The sequence below is a fragment of the Mandrillus leucophaeus genome, unplaced genomic scaffold (assembly GCF_000951045.1).
Source record: "Mandrillus leucophaeus isolate KB7577 unplaced genomic scaffold, Mleu.le_1.0 Scaffold791, whole genome shotgun sequence".
Taxonomy (NCBI): domain Eukaryota; kingdom Metazoa; phylum Chordata; class Mammalia; order Primates; family Cercopithecidae; genus Mandrillus; species Mandrillus leucophaeus.
The window spans coordinates 839224-847657 of NW_012108597.1; positions in this window are offsets into that span (position 1 = coordinate 839224).

The window sequence follows — 8434 nt, forward strand, 5'->3', positions numbered from 1 at the left end:
TTATACCTGATGTAAATGACGAGTTGATGGGTGCTGATGAGTTGATGGGTGCAGCACACCAACATGGCACAAGTATACATATGTAACAAACCTGCTCGTTATGCACATGTACCCTAGAACTTAAAGTATAATAATAATAAAAAATTTTAAAAAATTTAAAAAAACCAAAAAAACAAGATTTAAAATTCTAAAAAAATAAAAAAATTAAAAAAAAACATAAACAGAAACAAAAACAACAACAACGTGTGGAAGCTGCTGTCATGAGGAACCATGAGAAAGTTTTAAGCAAGGCAGTGTTTATTTCATTTCCATTTTATAAAAGTTATTCTGTCTGTTATGTAAATAATAGATTAGCGTAGGACCATGAGCAAAGATAGGAAAGATGGTTAGGAGGCTGATAATCAAGTTAGGAAGAGGATAGAGCCAATTATGAGGTATAATTGATGCAAGTTGATAGCATATCTTCATTTATAATTTTTTTTCTGGGGACAATATTGTCCTTTCTATTCACTACCTGCTTAGAGTAAAAATACATAAAATGCAGAAAAGTGAAAAAGAAGAAAGTAAAACATAATCACTCACAATCTTCTATTTTAGCCTCTTCCAGGCCCTTTTCTTTCTTCCCATTCCCATTCCCTTCCCTACACACACACACACAAACACACACACGCACACGTGCACAGTCAGTCCTGTATTTGGAATGTGCTTAGCTCCAGTATTTCCTTTGTGTAGAGTGGAGGATGCTTTTAACTAGTGTTTGATAGATATAACTATACACAGATAAATAAATGTAGTAAGTCTAATAGAAACATCACCTTGCTACAAACTGACTAAACATGAATGCTCATTTTTATTAACAATCACTCTTGTGGTTTATTACCTCCAGATAGTTGACTGTAAAATTAATCTCTTGGTATCACTGAAATGCGACTAATAACTACAATAAGACTTTCTGAACACACACACATAAAAATTCATGCATCAAAAATTTAGGGTTTATGATAAGTTCTGAAATTTCAGAAGATGGTCTAAAACATGAAAATTTTATGACCACCTTTTAAATTCTGAGATTATATATGAAATATAATGTTTAATATTACTAGGAGTAATATATAACTATGTTAATAAAAGGTCTAAATACATGATGAATGGGATAATATCAAAACAAGAAAATGAAAATATATCATATTCTTTTGTTCAGTGCTTCAATTTAACAGTATTCAAAAATCATCCCTAAAAGAAAGTATTAGAAAATAATTGTCATATAAAATGAGGGCTATAAGGAACCTTATACATCATCTAATATAAATCTTCATTTTATAGATAATAAAATTGGGATCCAGAGAAATAAAGTGCTCAAAATTGCTATTAGCAGAGCTGGGACCAGAACTTAGTTCTATTATTTTACTGCTTTTTTACACTTCTACAAACACACATACCCACACATATGGCCCCCATAGCCTTTTCTAATACAATTCTCTGTATTTATCTCAGTTTTGACAATTGCTGTCTCCTTATGCTTACCAATATAGGATTTTGTTTCCTGCTTTTTCCTGTTTGGGCCAATAGCTATGCCTACTCCATTGTACCATACTTCATTCGTTCCAGGAAGTTGGAAGGAAAGTGATTTCATTCACTAGTTTCTCATAACTATTGTTCTTTAAAACATATAATATCTGATAACAAAGGGCAGAGCGCCTCTTTGAAATAGAACACAATTTCAACTAACATGAATGCCTGATGTAGGCATTTCTGTGTAACTAAATGATCTGGTTAGATGGAGCTTTACAATTAAAAAATGTTTTGAAGATTTTAACAAATTACTGGAGCCCCATTTCTGGATATCATGTAGTTTAATGATCATAATCATAACTGAATGTCTTTTTAAAACATTTTTTGACTGAGGATATTGCAAGTCTTGAGTTTCAGCTGGCTGAAAAGTATTTGTCAAGGACTAGAGATATGAACAATACACAAGAGGTTAAGTTTTATGTGTACCATACACCAGAAAATGAATCTGGAAATTTTATTAAAAATGTGTCAATATCAATGTGTTTTTCTGTGACTTATTTGTTTTGTTAAAACACAAGAAAACAAAAAAACAACAACAAAGTCTGTGTGTTAAAGCTGTGTTCTAACTTGTTGAGGGTTGATAGTACCCAAAATAGATTATACTAATCACCACTTTAATGAATATAAGGTTTCAGGAAAGACCTTTTAGTGTATTATTTTGCCACAAATACTTCAATTTTTTTTTGTTTCTTTCCAAATGTATTTCTTATGTCTAACTCTCTCCAAGTCAAATCTCTCCAGCATTTTATTTCTGTCTCTATTATAACATAGGTCACATTAGCCCTCCTCTACATCTAATTATATGTGTGTGTCTGTTTCTCACTGGTTTTTTGTTCCTAAGTATATTAGTTTAGCATATTAATTTTTACAAATTGTTTTACAAACATCATTATTTTTAAATTCTGTGCTTTAGTAAGTAGCCCAAGTTGCTAGACAGTGGCATTAATGGACTTGAACCTCTGTTTTCTAATTTCCGCTACATGACTCTTTTCCACTAACCACACTGCCTCTCATCATATTGTTAATGACAGATGCTGTATTTTAAAATTTATTTTATATATTTCTTACAGCTCAAATAGAAAACTTTGTAAAAATAAATAATTGCACAAATGAATGTTCATTAAGTTTTAATTTGAATGCTAGAACAATCATTCAAGAATAAAGGAGACTGATAATCAAGTGCTTAGAAGCAATTATGCACCCTAAGATGTTAACACCCTATCTGTGCCTCTTAACAGAAAATTTGCCATTTTTTTGGTGTAAAATATTGTTACTTCAAAGAAAAATTATTTGGCATTTGGGACAATTTCTCTGGAGCTATTTTGTCTATAGAAAATTAAGTGAGTTTTAAGCAGAGTGATAGTGCAAAAAAGAGAGCTTTTAGACAAATGGTTTCAAAACCTTCTAGACATCTCTCTTTTACATATAACTACTATAGTTGTAACGTAAGTCAAAGCCCAGCACTACTCACACAAATCCTTTAAGTATAAGAATTGTATCTTCTCCAGCACTAAACTGAACTGCCATTGTTAATCACACATATTTTTATTCATTCTAAAAGCCAGGAATTTTAGTGCAGAGATTCCCAAGTAGTATGCCAAAAATGGGTTACAAAAGTACTAGGCCACTGATCCCCTCTGCACTCAACGTGGTGCTGCAGAACCATGGCAGCCTAGCACTATATTCTCTGACAATGAACAATGATACCGTTTGGCTGTGTCTTCACCAAAATTGCATCTTGAATTGTAGTTCCCATAATCCTCATGTGTCATGGGAGGGACCAAATGAGACATAATTGAATAATTGAATCATGGGGGTGGTTACCTCCATGCTATTCTCATGATAGTGAGTGAGTTAGTTCTCATGAGATCTGATGGTTTTATAAGGGGCTTTTCCCTTTTTTGCTCAGCACTTCTCCTTGCTGTCACCATGTGAAGAAGGACGTGTTTGCTTCCACTTCTGCTATGATTGCAAGTTTTCTGAGGCCTCTTCAGCCATGCTGAACTACGAGTTAATTAAACCTCTTTCTTTTATAAATTACCTAGTCTTGGGTGTGTCTTTATAACAGTGTAAGAGTGGACTAATACAGTAAATTTGTACTGCAGAGAGTGGGGTGCTGCTATAAGGATACCTGAAAATGTGTAAACAACTTTGGAACTGGAAAACAGGCAAAGGATGGAAAGGTTTGGAGGGCTCAAAAGAAGACAAGAAAATGTGGGAAAGTTTGGAACTTCCTAGAGACTTGCTGAATGGTTTGGAACAAAATGCTGATAGTGATATGGGCAGTGAAGTCCAGGTTGTGTTGGTCTCAGATGGACATGAGGAACTTGTTGAGAACTGGAATTCCAACTTAATAGTCTTCTGAAATATAAGGTATAAAGGTGACTCTTGCTATGCTTTAGCAAAGAGACTGGCATCATTTTGCCACTGCCCTAGGGATCTGTGGAACTTTAAACTTGAGAGGGATGATTTAGTCTATCTGGTGGAAGAAATTTCTAAGCAGCAAAGCATTCATGAGGAAGCAGTGCATAAAAATTTGGAAAATTTGCAGCCTGACAATGCACTAAAAAAGAAAAACTCATTTTCTAAGGAGAAATTCAAGCCTGCTGCAGAAATTTGCATAAGTAACAAAGAACTGAATGTTAATCACCATGGCAATAGGGAAAATGTCTCCAGGGCATATTAGAGAACTTTGTGGCAGCACCTCTCATCACAGGCCCAGAGAGGCCTATGAGAAAAAAAATGATTTAGTGGGCCAGGCTCAAGTTCCCCCTACTGTGTGCATCCTAGGGACTTTGTGCCCTGCATCCCAGCTGCTCCAGCTCTGGCTAAAAGGGACCAAGGTACAGCTCAGGCTGTGGTTTCAGAGGGTACAAGTCTCAAGCCTTGGCAGCTTCCATGTGGTGTTAAGCCTGTGGGTGCACAGGAGTCAGCAAGTGAGGTTTCGGAACCTCTACCTACATCTCAGAGGATGTATGGAAATGCCTAGATGTTCAGGCAGAAATTTGCTGCCAGAGAAGAGCCCTCATTGAGAACCTCTTCTAGGGCAATGTGAAAAGGAAATGTGGGGTTGGAGTCCCCACGCAGTGTCCGCACTGGGGGACTGCCTAGTGGAGCCGTGTGAAGACAGTTACCATCCTCCAGACCCCAGAATGGGAGATCCACTGACAGCTTGCTCCATGAGCCTGGAAAAGCTGCAGACACTCAACACTAGTTCATGAAAGCAGCAGGGAGGGGGGCTGTATCCTGCCAAGCCACAGGTGCAGAGCTGCTCAAGGTCATGGGAGCCCACCTCTTACATCATGTGACCTGGATGTGAGACATAGAGTCAAAGAATATTATTTTTGAGCCTTAAGATTTAATTACTGCCCTATTGGATTTTGGACTTGCATAGGGCCTGTAGCCCCTTCATTTGGGCTTATTTCTTCCATTTCGAATAGGTATATTAAACCTATGCCTGTACTCCCATTCTATCTAAGAGGTAACTAACTTGCTTTTGATTTTACAGGCTTATAGGCAGAAGGAACTTGCCTTATCTCAGATGAGACTTCGGACTTGGATTTTTTAGTTAATGCTGGAATGGGTTAAGACTTTGTTGGGAAAGCATGATTGTATTTTGAAATGTGAGGACAGAAGATTTGGGAGAAGCCAGGGGTGGAATGATATGATTTGACTCTGTCCCCACCCAAATCTCATTTGAATTGCAGTTCTGATGATTTTATAAGGAGGTTCTCCCTGTTTTGTTCAGCACCTCTCCTTGCTACCACCCTGTGAAGAAGGATGTGCTTGCTTCCCCTTCCGCCATGATTGCAAGTTTCCTGAGGCCTCCTCAGCCATGCTGAACTGTGAGTCAGTTAAACCTCTTTCCTTTATAAATTACCCAGTCTTGGGAATGTCTTTATTAGCAGTGTGAGAATGAACTAATACAAATAGCCTGATCTGTTTCCCCCAATGTGATGGTCAAATACTATTATTTTATATGTGTCACATAGACATAAAAATTTGAGAATCAGTGCACTAGAAGGAAACACTTGGTTAATTCAGCTTTCTAAATATAATGCAAAATATTTGAAAATTCAGACTTATTAGTATTTTTTCTTCTGGTTTGAATTACTGAGGTTTGACAAACAAACATGAAAATGTGTAATGTAATAATTTTATCTATTTTAAAAGGTGCATTTAATCTATATGAAATGATTGTTAACTTATGGCAATATAGTTTTTATTACTTTTATATGTTTAGATAAATCTCATACCATCAAGATCTGACCAATATCACTATATGCTTGTTTTCTCTATTAATTTTTTAATTTTAAACAATTTTCTCTGTAATTTTTCACATCTCAGAATCACATTACTATTAATCATATTAATATTCATTTCTGCTGAAGTATGTTTATTCAGGGATATTATGCATGAATACCTCACTAGAAATCAATTTTGTAGAGGCCGCAAATCAAGATATTTTATTCCATCAGGATTATGGCTCTTTGAAAACTACCAGGGGCACAGGATCTTTAATCCATGCTCAAGAGAATCAGTCCAACATCCATCTGGATAATGCATTGAGTACGTTTGCCTCACAGTTACTTGATTTTCAACCACTGTTCACTTCAACCACCTACTTTCATGCACTCACTATGAACTCCACAGTAATTTAGAACTGCTCCATCTCTGAAATAATAATTTTGAAAAACCTCTAGTATGTCTTTCTCTGAACCACAACTTCCTGTAGTTCCAGAACACTTTCATTTATTCAAAAATATTTATTGGGTACTTTCTAAGTAAAAGCTGTTTTTCTAGACCTTGGAGGCACAGTGAATAATAGTTACAACTTTCCTACATGCTATTTAAAAAGTACAGAACGTAATCAAATCAGGCTGGTTACAGAATATAACTACATTCTGATGAGAACACATTCTGAACAACTGCCAAATCTATTCCTTCTTTTTTGTCCAAAAGCCATTTCCTTAGATAAGTCTCTCATTCATTCTTGCCTAGTTGCGGCTTTAATCCCCAACCTGGCTTCCTGCCCTGAGTTATCTCACTCCGTCTTCTTTCATGTTAATTCTAAATTGATCTATTTCAAACACAAATTTGATTCAGCCATGTTTTTGCTTAACATCCTTAAAATTACTGTTCATACTTTCCAGAATACCGTTCAACTTTCTTAATTTAGCATATAAAATATTCCATATTTTGACTGATACCTATTTCTGTGCTCTCATCCCCTGACATACTCCACATACACCCTCTCTTAAATCAAACACATAGCTTCTAGACAGCATCTTGATTCCTGATGTCATTGTGCTTTTATGTGTGACCTTTTTACTTCTCACAGTGCCTTTCATTCCTCACTTATATATCTTATGTCTGTTTTTTAAAATCTGTAATAAGTATCAACATTTCTGAAAAGTCGTCTTGATTGCTTCTTCCAATCTGATTTATATGCCCATTATCTGCATCCTTACAGCACTTAGAAAATATTTTTGTTATAGCACTTACTGTATAGGGTTTCTTTCTGTGTGTGTATTGTATAACTTTCTCTATATTATACTTTTTGATTTCATGTTCATTTCTCTCTCCAAGTTGTGACTTCCATGAAGGCTGGAAGGTTGTTTCACTTGACGCTGTATTTTCAATACATGGTACAAAGTAGGTGCTTAAGAAATGTTCATGGGTATGTAGAGAGGAGGAGATGAAGAGAATAAATAAAGGGAGAGAGAGAGAAAGCAAGTAAGCTGAAGAGTAGAAAAATGTAGATGAAGGTAGGGAGAAAAGAAGACAGGAGGAGAAGCTGGCAAGAAGAAGGAAGGAGGAGAGGAAAAAAGGAAGGAAGGAAGGGAAAGAGAAAGGAACAAATAAAGAAATTCCTGAGAAAGCATAGTTTCTGCTGGAATCTTCAAAAAATAAAGAGACAAAATAAAAATTTATTACATGATCATTTATCATCTAGTTACATAAAACTGTAAGAAACTCTTACAGTAAAATATAATTATTGCTTATATCTGTTTACTTGTTCCTTGTAGTGGCTTGTTTTATTTTATTTTTTTACATGTATGCTAAAGTTTCTCCAGTTAAGTCTTCATTTGCTTGTGAGTGAATGTGTAGAACATAATCACACTCTTCAATTAGAACAGACTTTATAAAAACAGTATTATTTTTTCCTTGCTGTGGGTAAATTGTAATTTAATGCAAAAGGCTCTGCTGTTTTACATTTTCCAGAGCTTTCATTCATTCTTGCTTAGTAATTACAAATGGCTTGTAAATAAACACTTGCAATGATTTTCAAAATGTTCTGTATTTACTTATAAGTCTAGTATTTCTATCACTGTATCACTTAAGAGGTTTTGATTCATTGTATATAGGTTCATTTTTCAATGTATTTGAAGTTTGTAATTCTACTTAAATATGAAAAGGTAGAAAGAATTAACAAACTGCTGCTTGCAGGCCAAGAGAAGACAGAGCTAAGGGAAATCAAGACAGAATGTATCAGAAACATGTAATCAATTGACAAAAGGTGGAAGACTGTCAACCAAAATAATATGTTATGGACCCTCAAGGCTTTCTGTTTATGCTAGAGGAAGCCTAAAATAATCTGTGGTTTTTGATGCTTGATTTAGTTTTCTACAAGCCTAATTAACAACAGATTAAGCTTGCTGCCACTATAGCTTATTACTGAGACTGACACATACTTGCTGTTTATTTTTCTCCAGTACAGAAAGACTGGTGGCAGTAATCTTAGGAAAGTCAATTTCTAATGAACAAAATATTTCTTGGAAACAACTGAGTTATATCATGTTCTATCGAGGTATAACTGTTTTGGTTGGTTATAAAATGCAATTAAAAAACATCCCCTGTT